General features: G+C 35.9%; 1 protein-coding gene across 3 annotated transcripts in view; it reads right to left on the bottom strand.

Moving 5' to 3' along the window:
• DDX10 (DEAD-box helicase 10) overlaps positions 1-22,121 on the bottom strand; it is a 288,455-nt gene that overhangs the window by 121,456 nt on the left and 144,878 nt on the right. The gene's annotated exons all lie outside the window — the stretch shown is intronic.

Raw genomic sequence — 22,121 nt, 5'->3', positions numbered from 1 at the left:
TCCTACAGGATCTTCTTGGTTTTATGGCTAGGCTGATTCTTAAGGATCCTGGGTTAGCTGATACTCTGTCACCAACCCTCAGCTTATGATAGAGAAAATGCTGATCAAACAGTGCAAATCTGAGAGAATCATCATGATGTAAAAATAACAATTAAACAGGAGTAAGTTATCACTTAAATAAAGCACAAAAAATACTGAGGAGCAACAGGAGCAAACTTTCTGGGGGTGATGATAATGGTCTGCATCTCGATAGGAGTTTGAGTTACACAGGTGTATACACTTGTCAAAATTCATCAAATGTTACACTTAAAATTGGTGCATTTCATCGTATATAAATTTCTACCTCAAAGAAGAATCCTGTAAACAATACTGAACTTTAAGTTAATGCCAGGCAAGCTGAAGTATATGGAAGAAAGTGTAATGATGTTAACAACTTACTCAGAAATGCATTAAATAAAAAAAGGATAATGAATGGATTGATGGGAAATTACATGAGAAAGGAAATAAGACAAAAAGTTAATTATAGAATATGAGTGATGGATATTTTGGTATCCAAAGTACAGTTTTTCAACTTTTCTGTACGTTTCTGTTATAAAATACAAAAGCCCAGTCCTAGGAACAAGAGAAACAGTCAAAATAGCAAAGAGACCAAAAACTGTCAGAATAAAATAATAGTCAGTCAGAAGAATCAATCCTGCAGAGTGAAACCTTGGAGTGATGTGGGTCTACATCAAGAGCTTTAGGGAAATCCATGATACTACAGAAATTATGTAACAAAATTTGGGGGTATTTGCATCACCACAGTTTTATGATTATCATGGTTTCTAAAAGGGCTTTGTGATCTCCCCCTCCTCCTCACACAAAAAAGGTTAAATTGTTTGTTTGTTTTAGGGAAGCCACTGAAAGAAGGAACAGAAATGTCAACATGGGTGAGAAGACATGTTTATTGTAATTTCCTAATAGGCTGTGGCTTTGCGCTGATACTCTAGAATTAATCCTCACTCATTCAAATATGCACTGTTACCAAAACACAAGATATCATAGTACATACTGTCCCAGCAGTGAAAGACCCTCAATGAACCTAACTCTAACAATGGGGGGAAAAAAACATTAAACATTAACTATTTAATCACAGATGTAGTAAGCGCTCAGACAAAATACAGAGGATGAATAAATCTTTAATAGGGTGCCTGCCCTAGCTAGTCTAGGGTGAGGAGAGGAAGTCAAAGAAAACCTCCTTTTGAGAGACAGATGTTTGAATGGAGTAGCAAACGCCCAAACACTGCTGCATTACTGACACACTGGTGATGAACAAATAGCTTCTGTGTGTCCACTGATGGCGTATTTCACATATGGCTTATAAAAAAGTTTTAGTTCAATGTCATTCTTTTGAATATTAATTTTAGCAGGTAACACATGCTTATTTATTCTGTAAAGGATATTCAGTGCAAAAGCTGCATTTATGGGCTTCCCTGGTGGCACAGTGGTTGAGAATCTGCCTACCAATGCAGGGGACACAGGTTTGAGCCCTGGTCTGGGAAGATCCCACATGCCGCGGAGCAGCTAGGCCCGTGAGCCACAACTACTGAGCCTGTGCATCTGGAGCCTGTGCTCCACAACAAGAGAAGCTGCAATAGTGAGAGGCCCGTGCACTGCGATGAAGAGTGGACCCCGCTTGCCGCAACTAGAGAAAGCCCTCGCACAGAAACGAAGACCCAACACAGCCAAAAATAAATAAATAAAAATAAAGAATTATTCTAAAAAAAAAGCTGCATTTATGTCCTCTTCGGCTATCTCAGTTTATGCCCCAAGAAGCAAGCACTGCTACTTTTTCTGTACCCTTCCAGAGACATTCTACCCACATTCAGGTACATATGAAGAGCAACAAGTTACTAAAAGAGCCCTCCCTGCAATGAACAGTGTTGTATTTACACCTTCATATACATGTGTATTTATCTATCTAGGATACATTTCTAAAACTTAAAGCACTTGGTCAAAGAGTATGTGTATTTAAATTTTGAAACATATTTCCGGAGAAGTTATACAAATTTATAACCCAATCAAAAATCTGAGAGTAACTGCTTCTCCTTATCTATTCAAACAAAGTATTGGTTTGGCCAAAGAGTTCTGTAAGATCTTAGGGAAAAACCCAAACAAACTTTTTGGCCAACCCAATATAATATTAGGCTTTATGTTTACCAGTCAACTAGGTGAAAAAATAGTATCTCAGGGAAGTTTTAATTTGCATTTGTATTTTAAACATAGCAGAACATCTCTGCAAAGGCATTTATTTTTCAGTGCACTATATATATTCTTTGCCAGCATTTTTAATGAATTCCTGGAATTTCATTTATTAATTTGTGAAATTTCTTCATTGGTTAAAGATGCTTCAATATTTTCTCCCACTTCATCATTTATGTTTATACTTCTGTCATATAGGGTAATATTCTTTTGTTTTGCTTTGTTTTTGCCAAGCATATATTTTTAATTTTTATAAAATTAATTTCTTTAAATAATAAAATTTTCTGGGTTTTCTAGGTTTGTGCCATACTTAATATTTTTCCAACTAAAAGACTTTTTAAAAATGAGTTTAACTCCTTAAAATGCAGGTTTTACTTTCTTAAAAGTGTCAACACTGGCTCTTGAACAAGGGGGAAAGTACTCATTAATATTTTACATTTCCATGCATTGTCACAAAAATATATAAATTATACCTATTGCTAGGCAAGAGTTATATTTTGACTATAAGCCTTTATATTATTGGTATAAGAATGAAATTTGCAGCAGTTAGAAGGTATAATGAAAGATTTCCTGATGAGACATAAAACATCAAAATGCAATTTTCATTTCTATTTGCACTTCTTCCACAACATGTATGCTATACTTTAAAATAAAATGCCAAGGGCTTCCCTGGTGGCGCAGTGGTTGACAGTCCGCCTGCCGATGCAGGGGACATGGGTTCATGCCCCGGTCCGAGAGGATCCCACATACCGCGGACCGGCTGGGCCCGTGAGCCATGGCCGCTGAGCCTGCGCGTCGGGAGCCTGTGCTCCGCAACGGGAGAGGCCACAACAGTGAGAGGTCTGCGTACCATAAAAAAAATAAATAAATAAAATAAAATAAAATAAAATGCCAAGAGGAAAAATGTCATAAAATACAAAGCTGATAAAGCATCAAGTCATTCTCGATAGTGATAGCTGTAGCAGGTTGCCATGAATAACTTGGAAGATAAAAGAACAATGAAAACAGTTACAAACACAATAACAGTTCCTATCAAAAGGGCCACATTAGTTAATATTGGCTACAAGAAGATTCAAAATACAATCAATGAAAAAACCTACCTTAGTATAAACATTACTAGATGTCATAGAAGATAAAAGTATTATTGCAAAACGATGAAAAACAAAACCATACGGAGATGAAAGTTAAAATTAAAGGGAAAGATACTCCAAAGAAATCAGATTTTTATCTTTCCCTAAAGTAGCTCCATGTGTGTCACTGAATAATTAATAGTTTATAATAGAAACTGTATCTAAAAGTGAAGAAAACCAACAAAATAAAGAACTATCAATCTTGGTAGGAACCTTAGAGGATACCTATTATGCCCTCATGCTAAAGATAAGGGCCTTTTGTAACATTTATAAACACTGTTGCCCCAAAGTCCAAATGTACTTAACTTGAGATATTTCTGCTGCCTAAATAACCAAACCCTACTAGAACTTGTTTATTACTTTTTTCTAAAAAAAAGCAAAACTGCCTGCCATGTAAACTTAATCCTTAATCATTCTATATTTGCTGAACTACAATGATTCACTAATTTTATAGTATAAAATAAGGATGTACTATTTGACAATCTATTTTAAAGCTATCTAAACTTCTCTGATGATGAGTGATGTTGAGCACATTTTCATGTACTTATTGCCTATTTGTATATCTTCTTTGGAAAAAAGTCTATTCAGGTTGTTTGCCCATTTAAAAATATGATTATTTGGTTTTTTGTTTTTAAGTTGTATGAGTTCCTTATATATCTAAGATATTAACCCTTTATCAGATACATCATCTGTAAATATTTTCTCCCATTCTATAGATTGCCTTTTTAACTTGTTTCCTTTGCTGTGTAGAGCTTTTTAGTTTGATGCAGTCCCTTTGCTTATTTCAGCTTTTGTTGCCTATGCTTTTGGTATCTTAACCAAAAGATCATTGCTAAGAATATTCTATTCAAATTACAAGACCCCAACCCTACCTCCTTTCTGATGAGAATCATAGCTGTTATAGAATTTATTTGTATGAGATACTTGTCTCATTACTTGATATTGACACTTCATGAATTATATCTAAAAGATTGCCTAAATGATCCATTCTACAAATCCTTCCAAATTTTTAAATTTTATGAATAATGTGTGTTTATTCTAAACACAAAATCATATAGATGAGAGCCTACACAGCCCAACAAAGTTCCTCACTTATTTTAAGGTTAGATCAGTCCTTGTATATTAAGGAGCTTAATATACAATTAAGTCCATCTTATATTAAGAAGCAAACCATAAGTAAATGTTAATCTTTCTCTTTCTCTATTCTGTATGGTCAATAAGGCCATGCACTACTAATTTCACTGTAGTCTGTGAACTGCAATTTCAATGTATAAAGTAATGAGAATGGTTACTGAGCACTACAATATATTAAGCAGCAATGACAAAATATTTATTATGAAATATTTGTGATTCCTTTTTTAAAAAATATATATACTAAACTCAAACTGGCCTTGGTACCTAGTTAGTTAAGCCAATTTTGACAGGCCATTTTAAGACATTTAAGAGATGCTGATGCCAACCTCCCAAACTCCCAAGACAAGGTAATCACTGCTACTGGTGGTAATAAACTAAGTTAAATGACTTGGGGCAGCATTTATAAAACTACTAGAAACAATATGACACTAAGGTATACTCTCTTGGGGAAAGCAACTAAGCTGTCTACTTCTCTACCACCTTCCATGGTTCCAGTGTCTGCCATTTTTCTAAATTGGTTAACACTAGTAAATCACAAGACATGAATGGGATATATCTTAACTGAGAGAGAAATAATAAACATCACTACCACATCCAGTCAAAGCCATGTTCACAACTACACATACATCAAGTTTCCAAGCTCTGCCTTCTGTTGTACACAAAAGTTAGCTAAGCAAAAAGTACCAAATGAAAGGTCAAAGGCCAGCCTACATGTACATGTCAACAAAATGTGCTTGGATTATGTCCAGTCATTTAAAATTGGATATTCTTAAAAATACACCATTTATAAAATAGTGTTATGCAAAGCCATATAATGGTGATTTTAAAATATTGACATCATTAAATACAGAACCTGGAAGGATGAAAAGGCCAAAATCACCTAGAAAAATAACACTGCATGCACCTGTATATGTAGAAGTTAAGAGGTTTTCAAGATCACATAACAATACCAGCAAGGTTAGGGCTGGAACTCTAAATCCTGGGGTAGAGGGGTGGGCAAAATAAAGGGGATTAAGAGGTAAGAACTTCCAGCTATAAAATACATAAGTCACAGGATGTAATGTACAGCATAGGGAATATAGCCAATAATACTGTAATAACTTTTTTTTTTAATTTTGACAGATGGTAACCAGACTTAGTGTGGTGACCACTTTGTGATATATAAAAATACTGAATCACTATGTTGTACACCTGACACTAATATAATATTGTAAATCAATTATACTTAAAAACAACAAAAAATAAAACCTATATTGATCACCAAAAAAAAAACCCCAAAACCTAGTTTGTGATCTTACCTTAATACCACATATAACTAATAAAATATCTTAGAAACATCTCAGAGACCACACTTCCCTCTGAGAATCATAGTTTTCCTAAACAATACTCAGAAACTCCATAAAACAGAAATCAAAAGCTGGTCAACAACAAACAATTTTCTTTAAAACGCAAAGAATTTCTCAAGGGATGCATTTTAAAAGCGTTTTCCTTTTCTTTTTTTTTTTTCTTTCCAGTACGCGGGCCTCTCACTGCTGTGGCCTCTCCCGCCGCGGAGCACAGGCTCCGGACGCGCAGGCTCAGCGGCCATGGCTCTCGGGCCCAGCGGCTCCACGGCACGGGGGATCCTCCCGGGCCGGGGCACAAACCCGTGTCCCCTGCATCGGCAGGCGGACTCCCAACCACTGCACCACCAAGGAAGCCCTTTTTTTCCTAATGGCAGGACCAGATATATGACTAAATCTGACCTCTATTTTTTTAAAAATCTCTCAAAAGCATAACATTTAGAAAAAAGTATTCTGCCTCTCAACGTGCTTTTTTTTCCCCGGTAAGTTGCATGCTGAGCATGCAGTGATTAATATAATTTCCATCTGCCCTCTTTAGCACTTAAACATTTTTAAAAGTTAGACAGCGACTGCAAGGTGTTGACAGATTCTTGCTCATTTGTTTATTTTTCTCCTACCTTAGAATGAGTCCCTGTTATTTCATTAGTAAATCTGTAACACTAAAATGTAATATTCTGGACTACCACTTACTAAAAACTACTGTAAACCATACTTCCCAAAGAAGTAAAATGAAATTTTTGCTAAGCTCCAAACTCCTTATGCTACACAGCCAAGCAACACTTTTTTTTAAAATCACTCTTTTTCCTACTGTCCCATCCACAAACTAGAAAATGTAGGAGCTATCAATATGCTTGATGCACAGCAAAGGAAACCATAAACAAAATGAAAAGACAACCTACAGACTGGCAGAAAGTATGTGCAAACGACGCAACTGACAAGGGCTTAATTTCCAAAATATACAAACAGTTCATACAACTCAATAACAAAAACACAAAAAACCCAATCAGAAAAATGGACATAAGACCTAAATAGACATTTCTCCGAAGAAAACATACAGATGGCCAAAAGGTACATGAAGAGATGCTCAACACTGCTAATTATTAGAGAAATGCAAATCAAAACTACAATGAGACATTCAACCTTACACTGGTCAGAATGGGCATCATCAAAAAGTCTACAAATAATAAATGATGCAGAGGGTGTGGAAAAGTGGGAACCCTCCTACACTGTTGGTGGGAATGTAAATTGGTGCAGCCACTATGGAGCATAGTATGAAGGCTCCTTAAAAAACTAAAATAGAGTTACCACATGATCCAGCAATCTCACTCCTGGGCATGTATCCGGAGAATAACATAAATTGAAAAGATACATGCACTGCAATGTTCATTGCAGCACTACTTACAATAGCCAAGACATGGAAGCAACCTAAATGTCCATCAACAGATGAACAGATAAAGAAGTCACTGTGTGTGTGTATGTATGTATATATATACATACATACACACACACAAATATATATACACACAATGGAATATGACTCAGCCATAGAAAAGAATGAAATAATGCCATTTGCAGCAACATAGATGAACCTAAAGATTATCATACTAAGTGAAGTAAGTCAGAGAAAGACAAGTATCACTTATATGCGGAATCTAAAAGAAAAAGATACAAATGAACTTGTTTATAAAACAGAAATAGACTCACAGACATAGAAAACAATCTTACGGTTACCTAAGCGGAAGCGGGGGGATAAATTAGGAGTTTGGGATTAGCAGATATAAACTACTATATATAAAATATATAAACAATAAGGTCCTACTGTATAGCACAAAGAACTATATTCAATATCTCATAATAAACCATAACAGAAAAGAATATGAAAAAGAATATTTATATACACACGCATATGTATAACTGAATCACTTTGCTGTACACCAGAAACTAACACATCGTAAATTAACTATAATTCAATTTTTTAAAAAATGCTTGAAATTCTCCTGCAAAAGGAAAGTTTAATTTAAGATTCAACACTGGCTGTCTTTTGAGACCTTTTCTCACTTTCTTCCCTCGGTCTTCTGGTGATTATCTTTCATGGTTTTTCTTACACTCTACTTGTATTTTTAAGAAATTCTGCTACTTCTATTTTACTCCTCTTAGACACCACACCAAACTCCCTGAGGATATGGACTTTGTTTTACTCATTGTTCAATTCCTAGAGTAAGTGCCTAACACTGTGCCTGGACAAACTAATAATTATTTGTGAAGCTGAGCTGAGACTGGTCAAATCAAGACCAATTTTTTGGGGGAGCAACATTCATTCAAAGACTCTGAAATGCATTCTTCTGTTACCTATTTTGACATCAACTTACTTAAATAGCATAAAAATAAACAAATATATAATATTTCACATTTGATACTTATTAGTTGACAAAATGGATTCACTAACTCTGGACAATAAAGTATGATGCAAGAAGTAGAACTGTCTGTAAATGCAGTCAGGAGTCACTCCGGGTGCCTAGTCAGTGAGCTGGAATCACTCCTTTATCCCCTTCTCCCAGCAGGAGAGGCTGTGTGACCTCACTCAGCTTTAGACAAAGCCAGAGCTTCTTCCCTTAGCAGGGCAAACCCAACTTCCCATGGGCCCCAGGTCTCCACATGCTGGACAGATGAATTTCTTAGATGACTGAAGGCATCCACACTATTCTGTCTGATTCCCAAGTAGTCTGCGTGACAATTCACATATGAGGTTGATCTACCACGTATTCTAATACGTAAGAGAGAATAATATATAGGACAGGATACCTTCACTAGAATAAATACCTATGCTTTATATTGAGCAGACTGTCAAACCTCTGGCATCCCTCTCTGTGGAATAATGAAAGGATGGGAAACCCATGCCTTACCTTCTTCTTGCTGATCCTGGCTTGTCCCCATAAAATGTCACCTGTTCCCAATAAAGCCTATTCCTTAATCCATGCCATGATATTGGTAAATTTGTCCTAAGCTCTGATGCATGACAAGTGCCAATCCAGATGGACTTACCAGCAGATCAGAAGGTCACTAAACTTTTCTTTGAGAAGTTTATAGAACAGTAGCTAATTTGAGATGCCATCTGCCAGGTACCATGCTAGATGTTTTCCATTTCATTTACTCCTCACAACTTCCCTTTTGAGGTATTTCCTGCATCTTACAGGCAATGAAACTGACAATAAAATAAGTTTAACAATTATCCTGCTAAAGAGAAAGAGGGAGGTTCTAAACACAGACCCATCAAACTCAAATTTTATAATCTCAAACACTGAAGCTCATGCTCTTCTCAGGACTCTACAATGTCACTGATTAAAAAAACTTTAGAAACATTGTTTGTAGGAAACTTTAGTCTACTTTTCAAATGCTGGAGCCCATAACCTCTCTCAGAGATTGAAATACTACTTCCACTTGAACAAATCCTTTGATAGTGAATTCACTAAATAAAGAAAACATGTGTTGCACCGGGCACCTATTGCTATCTTTCCTATGTATTTTTAAAAGAATAAATTACATTAATAGAAAACAGCAAGGAAAATTACTCTTTTTACTAAAAAATTAATGTAGTTTCCAAACCACATAAGCAATTAATATTGGTCAAAATCCCCATCTAAATGCTTTTTTCAAAGTTCCACTGTTACCCTTTAGAGGTCTCTTCTGGTAATGAAAACGAAGACAAATTGAATTTTCTTATGTCAATCTAGGAAAAAGAAAATAGTAATTACAGATAGAGGTGAAATAAAGTTGGGGGGTGGTAGAGAGCTAATAAGAGTTCTGTGACAAGAGTCAGGGAAGACTGGGGACAAAAGAGACAACATGTATGGAACAATATAGACAAGAAAAAGGACAGCTGTGCAGAGTCAGGACAGTTACAGTAATAAAAGGAGACAATCTGAAAACAAAATCACAAGAAAGGAAGAAACAAGGGAAAGGAAAAGCTCTAAGAAAATAAATTCCTCTCACGATTAGTGATGTGTTGCAAAAACACTGCACCATACAGCCAATTCACTTTTTTCCCTTAACAGACACCTAACCAAACTATCAACTCTAAATAGGGAAAACATACTGACAGGATGCATAACTGTCTTCCATCTCCCAAATATTCTCTTCCTTACACCAAAGGAAAGCCTGAGATACAAGAATAGAAGTGGTAAGTCCAAAAGAAAAGAGTATATTAAAACATGAAATGAATCTTTAGAACTCAGTGTGGTTATTTCCAAGTTAGTATGCTACCACTGACCAATACTATTTATAACATATCCTAAACCGGTTCTTCTCCAAAAACTTGAATTATTTAAATCATACAATAATTTGAAGGATTTGGTTCAATCATTAATAACTCAGTGATGATCCTAATAAAAGATTTACCTAAAACTAATTTCAAATACATTCAATTTCAATCTAATCAAGTAAACAGGCTGAAGTGATGGGAATTTTCTCTATTAAAATGCAATTAATTCTCCACTCATGTATTAAGAATTCTGGAGTCAGCATATTATGAAGCACACTAATAATTTGCTTCATTAGTTCTGAATCTAAGATGCTAGATGTCAAAACTTCCTAATAAAGACCACAAACTATCACAGAGTAACTTGATCAAAATAGTACTATTATCAGCTATTTAACTGAAGGCATAGCATCTGGATAATTTTTAACTTGCTTTGGAATGGACTAACCATTTTAAGAACAGTAAGTTGTAATTCACTGCTTTGCCAGAAATCAGCTGCTATACCTTGACAATCATGTTAAAGTAAGCTCCACCACCTTACTCAGAGAAGCATGCATGCATTTTTTTTTGGCGGAGGAAGGCACAGAGGGAGGAAGCAAATATGAATGTGTATGAGTATCTTATCAGTTTCTAGAGAGCTGCTTTCCCTGAACTTACCCTGGCATCATCTCTCCAGTTACTTAAGATAGGTACTGAAAATTGCCATAAAAAATTTATTACTTTATGTACTGTAGGACAGTTGTTGAATTGCAAGGAAAAGCTGTGTTTCTCTAAAGTAGAAGAATGTTTTCTCAATATGGAAAAAGTGTTGTTCTTTTCATTTTGGCACTTAAGACCTCAGAGCCAAATTCCTGATCCATATTAAGAACCAGGTAAAACCTTGCATGACCTGCATATTTAATTTCCCACCAGTCATTTCTATTCTATCTATATTTTACATGCCTGATGTTTTCTACTTTATTACACTTAGAAGTATTTTTTAAGCCACTTCAAATTCCTTGTGGGATTAGGAGGGATAAAATATAATTAAAAGGAATAAAGAAAGCTCAGTTATTTATACATCAAACACTAAGTACCTATTATATCCCAAGTCCTATCCTAGGCACTTAGGCTATAGTGAAGCTTGAATTCTAGTCGGAAAACACAGACACACACACATACACACAAACACACACAGACACACACACACACACTAATATGTCAAGGAGCTTTAGGAGCTAGAAACAAAGGCAGAGTAAGGGGCTAGAAGTGACTGAGTAGAATGAAGAAATTTCAGACAGAGAAGGCCTCTCTGAAGAGTGGACACCTGAGCAAATATCAGAAGGATGTGAAAGAGGAAGTCGTCAGTAATCTATGTAAGCTTTGCAGGTAGAGGAAACAATAAGTGCTGAAGGCCCACAAGAGAAATGAGTTTATTATTTTCAAGAAAAAAAAATTCCGAGTGACCAGATAAGAGTGAGCAAGATGGGGCTTCCCTGGTGGCGCAGTGGTTTAGAGTCCGCCTGCCGATGCAGGGGACGTGGGTTCATGCCCTGGTCCGGGAGGATCCCACATGCCACGGAGCGGCTGGGCCTGTGAGCCACGGCCGCTGGGCCTGCGCATCCAGAGCCTGTGCTCCGCAGCCGGAGAGGCCACAACCGTGAGAGGCCCGCGTATCGCAAAAAAAAAAAAAAAAAAAAAAAAAAGAGTGAGCAAGATGGAGGGTGATAAGAGAGGCAATCAGAGACAAAGGAAGATTTCTGATTAGGCAAGGCCTTGCAGGACACTATAAGGAGTCTGATTTTACCCTGAATACGACAGAATGAATACAAGTTTTGAGCAAGAAAGAGAACATGATCTAGTTTACTCTTTTTTTATCTACCCCCCACCCCGCTGTGAAGATACCAAATTGTATAGAAGCAAGGGGGGACAAAGAAAAAAACAAGAAAACCAATTAGAAAATTAATCTATCAGTCTACATGCAAGATCACAGATGGTTTGAATCAGAGTAGCAAGTGAAGAACATGGTAGAGTCTGGATATATTTTGAAGGAAGAGTAACACTTGCCAGAAGAGTAGATGTGGGAGGTGAAAGAGGATTCAGGGATAACTCCTAGGTTCTTAGACTGAGTGACTGAGTGACTGGCGTTAAATATCCAGAAGATATTAAACACCTAGTTAAAAGGAGTTTAAGCGAAGCAGAAGAGGTTCAGGACATGTATTTGGATTCATCGACAAATCCAACGTCTAGGTTTGCCTAGGGAATATATTTAGGTGGAGACTAGTTTAAGGCAGAGTCTTGGGGCACTCCCTCATTTAAAGATGGGGGAACCAGCAAAGAAAACCGAATAAACTAAGCAAATAAATAAAATTAAATTTTTGTCATTTTAAAGTGGAAAGTAACAAGCTTACTCCTTTTGATCTCATCTTCATGCTATAATGGAAGGAATGACAAATCAGTTCACTACCATTCAGATTCAAATTAATAAGGAAAAGGAATAAAGCTAACTGAGCCCAAAGAAATCTCATTATTTAAAGAGTGTTTGATTGATGGTCCCAATTTTACAACCATTAAAGCAATTAATAAACCCATTTTACAGAAGGACATCCAGGTCTTCTGAACATCCTAAAAACATTTTATGTCTGTCTCCCAGGGAGCTTTTGGATCATTAATAGTACTCATTTTTTTTTTAAATCTAGTTCATCCAAAAACAATGGTAAGCTTCCATCTTACTTACCTTGTCCATTATTTTATTATAAACTACCTCCCAGAATCATGCTAAGGGAAACTCATATAAATTTATCTAATGATTAACTGAGAGCTTCGTAATGTCAAATTAGATTTTGCCTCCCAAATCTAGTAGGGTGGACAGAGTATGGAAAGGTAACATGTACTGTTATTCATGAAGTTAACAGCTAACTTGTTTATTTTAATAACAGTGTTGTATTTTAAAAATCACCAACAAAGAAATTTGTTAATTTTTTATGTGCAGGGATAAGAGAGTAACTCTACAAGAGCTACGCAAAGACTTAATTATATACACTTACTGTGTGACCCAGCCTAGACCCAGCCAGCCAGCATTCACACAAGCATGTTAAAGGGGTGAACATTTTCTACAGGTAAGTCTAACAAATTAACAAAAAGATGAAAACTGACCCAAAAAACCTGCTTCATTATTAAGTCAGTATAAAGATTAAGCACATAAATTTTGGAACTACTTATTACTATGTCCAAATTCTAGCTCTATCATTTACTAGCTCAAGATTTTTTAACCTCCCAATCTTCAACTTCCTCATCTTTAAAATAGGAACGATAACATATTTTTGATAGGGCTACCTTCAGGATTAATTAGTAAATATGTCTTCACTCATCTAGTCTACTAACCTCAAAATTCATCAACCAGCTCTAATCACAGATGTGTCCTCCTACTCTGGTCTACCTCCACTCATCATCCTACTGAGAATGGCATCTAGCTTTGACTGTCTGACCACTGAGCTGTTACTCTTTCAACTTCACAATGGTATCTTGCCACCTTATACTCTCTAACATATGCTGCTGCAGACCTGGCCCCTATTTTCAGTTTCAGCTCCCTTAAGTAGAAAGCCACCTACCATAAATCTGGCCAAAAATAAACCAGTCACAAGCTTGAAAAATGAACCTCTACTAACACTTATTAGCAGTATTCAAGAAAATAAAGAAAATAATTTGTGTCCAATGTTAACTTAGAAACATTGACAAACATGTCATTTTTGTTTTTTCTAAACCCTGGCTTACATGTAGCAAAAAGATGGATACTAATATCAAAAGACCAGCTAAAGGGCTTCCCTGGTGGCGCAGTGGTTGAGAGTCCGCCTGCCGATGCAGGGGACACGGGTTCATGCCCCAGTCCGGGAAGATCCCACATGCCGCAGAGCGACTGGGCCCGTGAGCCATGGCCGCTGGGCCTGTGCGTCTGGAGCCTGTGCTCTACAACGGGAGAGGCCACAACAGTGAGAGGCCCGCGTACCGCTAAAAAAAAAAAGACCAGCTAAAGTTTAACCTTTATACACATTATCTAATCTAGGTATAAGAGAAAATTATAAATCACTATTCATTCACTGCCAAGATAGGAGAGGTGGTTTTAAATGTGTAATATTTAGACTTCCAGTTCTGGCAACATGGTAGAAGCTCTCACACCATAAATACCTAGCAACACTGATAAAATATAACTAAATAGCTTTTCAATAATTAAATATATTGCTAATTTAGCAAGAAAAAATCCCCCAAGTCAGAAAAGGAAAAGGAAATTGGGTAGTCCTCAGGTACACTATCAACCCAAAACAAACCACAAATGCTATGTGACTGAGTATTACACTCACACTTGGTAGAAGAGATGCAAGAAGTGAAAACAATCAATCTGCTATGAAACTCTCAAATGGCTGTATGCTCTGTGAAAGAAGGACCAGAAAAAAATTCGGCTGGGGGCCCAAAAAGACAACAAGGAAGTTTAGATCAATTCAGGCTCTGAGCTCTGGGTACAAGAAAGAGACTAAGGGGAGGGAGATGAGTATAAAATCCTAGAATAAAATAAAAAACCCAAGGTGGATTGCCCAAATTTACACCACCAGAAACCCCCAGGTTAAGAAATAAACAAAAAATAGTTTACATTTAAGTTAAGAATTTTGGGAAATCTGTAAAAGAGTAAGTGATGAGTAGCTCTATGAAATATTTAAGCTTATGATAAAGGAAAATATACATCAATGGAATGGAACAGAAAGTCCAAAAATAGAACCAAAATATATAAAGGTTTTCACATAGAATAAAGGTGGCACATTAAATCAGTGCAAAAGACAGACTTCAACAAATGGTGTTAGAACAAAATAGCTATCTAGAAAAAATACAGTTTATTTTTTCCACACTTCACACCTTACAAAAGAATATATTCCAAGTGGATCAAAAACTTATATGCACAAAATTAAACCATAAAAGTACTGGAATAAGTGCTTGGAGAAGTCTTTTATAACCTTAGAGCAGTGAAGGTTCTTTTCAACTTTGACATGAAACTTAGAAGTCACAAAAGACCAAACTGGCAAATTCAACTACATAAAAAATTTTTAAAACATGATCCAAAGTCAGAAAAACAAAAGATAGTCTCATCTGGAAAACAAAAACAAACCAAGAACAACAGAAAAAGCAAACTACTTGCAATTAATTCATTAGATCCAAGCAATGGTCAAATTTTCCCAATATAAAGAGCTAATACAAAGAGTAAGAAAAAAGATCAACCTCCCAGTAAGGCAAAAGATATGGATAGTTCCCAGAAAATGCAATACAAATGGCTCACTCATGATATGAGAAACGTAAATGAAAACTTCACAGAGATACCATTTATCTCCTGTGTAATTGGGAAAGATCAAATATTTCAAAAGATGCTGCGTTACGAGAAAAAGTGGTATCATGTGTTACAAACAGAAATGTGAAATAGCCCAGTTTACAGTATCTATCAAAAATTTAAACTTATGGACCCTTTGACTTAGTAATTTCACTTCTGGGAATTTATTCTATAGTTTATTTTTAAATGAAGAGAAATACACACTCAAATATATTCTATATCAGTAAGGAAGAAAATACATATGGTTTTGGCTGGTTGTCTGTTTTCAAAAACATATATTATGAATTTTATAACAACTTAAGAACTTGGGAAATCTGTTCATAAACAGAGTAAATGTTTGCTCATGGCATTTTTATGACTTTTCATTATTATAATTTTAGAAATATTCATTTTACATCTTTTCACACATGCTATAATCCATTTAGTCAACAGTTACTGAAAAACATATACAAGTAGATAAAGGGTGGTAATACCTAAGAACTACAAAAATGTAACTCAGTGTTGACTATTATCATGTACTTATAAATCAATGTAAGTAATGAGCTTACATGTCTATTTCATCAAAAATGAAGCATACTAAAATTCTCATTCACGTGCAGTTTTTTGAGAGATATAACACTATAAAAAGAATATCTAGGGAATTTACTTTTGAAAAGCAAAAATCAACTGAAAGCAAAGGTGGCTAATTAATTGGCTACATAGGATATCAAACACAGCAAGATTTGATGATGCTATGTGGCAAACCTCATTTCAAAGGCATAATATCTGTGTATTAGTGATTTGCTTAATAAACCCTGAAAGATAACTGGATTTTGGAAAATATCTTATTTATTGATTTTGTTGTCCATTCCTCAAATTGTATCTAGTGTGTTAGGCAAAGCCTCTTGCAACAAGGAAATTAATGAGCAGATTGGTTGCAGCCATTACTGCAAAATGATCAATGATTTTACTAGAAGAAAAACAGGAACATAGTAACATGCTTACCTTTAACTAGTATCAGTATAAAAATTTTAGGATAAGTGAACATTATCAAAAAACATGAGGATCTTCTACATATATACAATTAAAATATATAGAAAAAGTACAGCAAATGTGTATCAAAAATTGCCCATCTTATTAATTACTGGCTCTCTCTTTATCACATTTATAGTCAATTTCCCTTCCAGAAGTAGCCTTTGCTCTATTAGTCCTAGCTAACTAAAATTCAGTAGGATCACTTGTCATTTCTAGGGCATAAAGGCAATGGGAAACTGGTGGGCAGTTAATGAGAAAATATAACTGGGTGCTAAATAGATCCATACTGTCTTCTGAGGATTCTTTCCCCCTCACTGAAAGAGAAAACACATTCTCTCTGCTTGCTTTTTAGCAAATATCTCTAAGGTAACATCAATAATATGTCTAAGACATTTTTTTGTTTTGTTTTGAGTAAAAAACAGTATACAAATAATGACATTATAATATTTAAATTTAATTATGTGCTATATGCCAGATCATGGTAGAAGATGGTGAATAACGTTTGAGTGTGTTTCCTTTTTAAAAATAAATCCTAAAGGATGGGGGTAAATTCAGAGAAAGTTCAGCAAGGAGGCAGCATAAGGGCTCCTTTCCTAGAATATCCTTCCTTACCCTCTATAATTTTATTTTTGTTTTTGTTTCTGTTTTTTGTGGTACGCGGGCCTCTCACTGTTGTCGCCTCTCCCATTGCAGAGCACAGGCTCCGGACACGCAGGCTCAGCGGCCATGGCTCACGGGTCCAGCCGCTCCGCGGCATGTGGGATCTTCCTGGACTGGGGCACGAACCCGTGTCCCCTGCATCGGCAGGCGGACCCTCAACCACTGCGCCACCAGGGAAGCCCACCCTCTATAATTTTAAAAGTCCAGTGCAAGGTCCACCTATGCCATGAAGCTGTCTCTTGCCCAATCCAACAGGATGATCTTTGATCAATTCCTACTACCATATAATTTAGCGCTTAATTTTATAAGGTCTTGTATCATTTGCTAATTTTTACACATACTACCTATCTCCACAATATAATCACAGTATAATCATGTGAGGTGTGACAGGTTGAAAGTATATATAACCACAGCCACCGCCACCATCCCAACATAGACATACACCACACTGGCACAACACTGAGTACGAAAAAGATGGCAACATAACTTACATAGTATATCAAGTGACCAACTACTGACTTAGACAACAAAATCTAGTGATCTCTTGTAGAAGGTGAACAGACAAAAATATCTTGTAAAATATATTTTGTTCACCTTTTTTGTAGAAGTGAACAAAATGTACAAAAACATCTCCCTTGGATATTACAGTCCATTGGACACAGACAAAGAATAATGACTGGAAGGTATAAGTGCTATGGGAAAAAATACACAGCAGGGTAAAGGAGGAATGGCAAGTGTGTGGTATGTGTCTTTGAGGGAGGTGGGGATCAGGGGTTGGTGGTTGTTAAAATCCCCAGAGCATCTAGCCATGCATTTGTGTGTGTGTGTGTGCACACACGCACACACGTGCATGCATTATCACTCAAGTGTGGAAAAAATGCAAAATAAGACAAAGCACAAATTCCATGGAAAAGTGAAAGTTTATACTTAAGAAGTTTATACTTTAATTGGAGCTTAGTGTCCCCATTTTAGAGATGTGGTCCACATCAGTCAATTCTAAACAATGAAAGCACAACCCAGAACATCATCTCCCCTTCTCAATCAACCTCTCCTCCCTTATCGCCCCCCAAAACACACACACACACACACACACACACACACACACCAGCCCTCCAAGCCAAACTTACAAATCATCTATAAATGCAACTGGGTACAGTACATCCTACTCTTCTCCACATAGGTTGTCATCACTGCTCTCATAACTCATGTTATAAAACAAGATCAAAAGAATACAGCCAGGGGAAAAGATATATCTATTCAAGTCCCTTCCACCCACTTTTTCTTGTTGTTGCAGTTCTTCTTTTGCTTTTTTTTTTTTTTTTTTTTGCAGTGCACGGGCCTCTCACTGTTGTGACCTCTCCCGTTGCGGAGCACAGGCTCAGTGGCCATGGCTCACGGGCCTAGCCGCTCTGCGGCATGTGGGATCTTCCTGGACTGGGGCACGAACCCGTGTCCCCTGCATTGGCAGGCAGACTCTCAACCACTGCGCCACCGGGGAAGCCCTGCAGTTCTTCTTAATAAAAAAGTTTTTTTTTATGTATAAACAGAATTCTTATCATGTATACTTCAATTTAAAAAAAAAAGAAAAATGTATAAACATTTTTAAAAGACTATGATTTATTCTACATATTTAACTTTCAATAATATCTACAAATATTAACTTTCACTATTAAATTGGTATATTTCCCAAGAATAAAAATATTTTTAAAATGTGAATTTAATCCAGAAAACTTTAAAATTAAAGCAGCTCATATTGGCATAAATAAACTGAGGTTGCAGAGGCAGGACACTGAGAAATTTGATATCTTTTATTTTAATCTATAGCCAAAATTAAAGGCCACTGTTCTAAGTCATTAAATTCATGATATCAACTGAGCAATGTAAAACAAAGCCTAATATTAAGTAGGAGGAAAAATAAGAAAAGGTGAAAAAATTCAATGGAACTAATCTCATTACCTGTTTAAACAGCTGAATAAGTTGAAGCAAAAAAAGAAACCCTAACGTTATTATGAAATCTAAAAATATAACATATTGCTGCTTCCCGAGAACATATAAATCTAAAAAAAATTATCCACTATATATGTCTAAATGATTATTTTAATGAGATTTTTATTCAGCCTAATAAGAAACTTATCATTTATGTCTGCATTGTTTGCTACTTTAAACAAAAGCAACTAACTATATTAAAAGTTTGATGACAATTCTGAAATCTTAATGAATAAAATGTGGAGAGAAAGAAATGCTGGCCTCTACTATGGAGGCTCAAATATATGTAGGTATGTCTTTGGAATGCTAGGGCACACAGACTACAGGGCTTCGTGAGATAGACCTCATCCTTAGCTTGCACACAGTCTCGTCAAGGTAGAAACCATGCTTCAACAAAGTGCCAATCACAGTAATGGCCCAGCTTCAACACTGTCTAATCTAATCCCAGCATGAACATAATATATATAAGCAATAAAATGTACCATTTTTAATTACTCAAGGTTTACTTATCACCCATTTATTTCCATCTTGCCTGCGGCAGAATGATCCGAAAGTGACTCTCCATGATCCCACCTTCTGGTGTTCATGCCTTTGTGTAATCCCGTCTCCTTCAGCGTAAGCAGGACCTATGACTTTCTTCTAGTCAACAGAATATGGCAAAGGTAAGGAGATATCACTCCTATGATTGTGTTACATTATATAAGCCTCCATCTTACCAGCAGACTGGAGCTACAACTCCCCTTGCAGGCTTAATGAGGTAAGCAGCCACACTGGAGAAGCCCACATGGAAGGAGCTGTGGGCAGCCTCTAGGAACTAAGGGTGATCACCACCCAGCCAATGGCCAACCAAAATCTGGGGCCTACATCATACAGCTGCCAAAGAAATTCTGCCAACAACTTGAATGAGCCCAGAATAGGATTCTTCTCCATTCAGGTCCCTAGATGAGAATGTAGACTGGCCAATACCTTGACTGCAGCCTTGTGAGACCCTGAGCAGAGAACCAGCTAAACTGTGCCCAGACTCCAGAGCCACAAAAACACACGAGATAATAAATGTATATTGTTTTAAGCTGCTAAATTTGTGGAAATTTGTTATGCAGCAATAGAAAACTAATGCACTGCCTTAGAACAGCTCGCTAATTTGATTTCATTTTTATTTATTTGATGTACTTGGACTTAACACAACATACAATGCCCTCAATAAATGCCTACTGAATTAACTGTGAGAGTTTGATCTTTTTGGCCAACTTATATTTCAATTCTGTGGTAAAGCAGGCAAAAAAAAAAGGCTCACAAGTGAGAAAAGATAGAAATTGCCTTGAAAAGAGACCCATTAGCAATGCCTTACTCTAAAAAGAGATGAGAAGCTACAGAACTCAAAAGTGAGAAAATATCCCCCAAATGCAATTATTTCATGTGATCCTCACAGGTTAGCAAAAGGAAAACACAGTCCAGGGGCAACAACCAAAGATATTTATTTCCAACACATGAGCATTTGCTTTATCTCTCAGTTTCTATTACCTAGAAATTACTTTATAAGCAAAAGATCATTTGAAATCAAAAACTTTCTGCTGAAATTAATATCTGAAATTTACTTACCTAAAAATATAAAAGAATGAGTATATAAAAATATATATTAAGTATATTTTATATGACTTCAAAATATAACTTTTATTTACATAATATATGCCTCACAGATATAATGTGAACGGCAATGATAAAGAAAAACAGATCCTTAAAGGTTCTAAAATACTGCTCCTGGGTAATATTATTCATCTGGATGGAAATCACCCTGAGTAACAAAGGAAGCAGAAAAACTTTCAATATTGAAGCAAATTGGATAGATTGAAAGAATGCTGCTGGCAAAGACTCATTTGTTTGAAAAGAAAGAAAGAAAAAGCAGAGGAAACTGAAATAAACAGCCAAAGGAAAAAGAAAAGGTTGGTGGAGACCGCATGTGTCTGTAATAGCAGAGTATCAGTTCTATAGAATAAATTTAAATCTGATTGGCTTTTCTAAGAACTATATTTTTTACTTTTTCTTAAAATTTGGATTTATAAAAATTATACGGACATCAGTTTTATAGGTAGCTTCTGCTGACAGTACTTAGGAGCTGTATTTATATCTAAATCTGAGGGAGTGATATAATTAAATTTCAAGCCTGGAAAGATAAATTCATGAAACAAGTATCCTAAGTTAGCACTTTCTCATTCAAAAATTCACCTTGTTAATGAGGGGGGAGGGGTAATTTTCACTAACGTGCACATATAAAAATTAAAAGCACATACCTGTCTCTTTCCATGCAATGTAAGCAACTAACTCTAGGGATCTTTTAATTATCTTTTTAAAAATCTCGTAAGGTTTCAGAAAATTACAAAAGAAAAACAACTTATTCTAAGCAATACAGAACCAGACTTGAGAGAATGACATCTCCCTGAAGAGAAATAAAATGCTGCTGTCTTGTAAACATAAACTTTGTACAAGAAATCAGATACTTCTTCTGGTACATAAATAAAAATGGATTAATAAAAATTTGAAAGAAATTCAAATGATGAAATGTGATGAATTGGGAGGTTGGGATTGGCATATATACACTAATATGTATAAAATGGATAACTAATAAGAACCTGCTGTATAAAAAAATAAATAAAATTCAAAAAAATTTTGAAAGATTGCTTTAAAGAATTAAAAAAAAAACCTGGCATCTTTCGAGTAACAGTATTATTGCATTTAGTAAATTTTAAATCACATTAATGCACGATTATTTGGATGTTCCAGACTTACCCACACACATTTCTGCGTTTTCTGAACAGAGAAGTGATGGGTTCCACTTCATGAGCCACAACAGGCCACACAGTACTCAGTTCACACTGATTCTATTTTTTTATTTGTTTGTTTTGACTACAAATACACCTACTAGAACAGTGTCATGTTGAGAATTTCTATAATTTTCTTTGTCAAGCTTCCTATAGCTCCCTTTTAATTAACAGTTATCTTTGAATAATAAG

This window comes from Lagenorhynchus albirostris, chromosome 9 (genome assembly GCF_949774975.1).
Source record: "Lagenorhynchus albirostris chromosome 9, mLagAlb1.1, whole genome shotgun sequence".
Taxonomy (NCBI): Eukaryota; Metazoa; Chordata; class Mammalia; order Artiodactyla; family Delphinidae; genus Lagenorhynchus; species Lagenorhynchus albirostris.
This window is presented reverse-complemented; position numbering and strand designations above follow the sequence as displayed.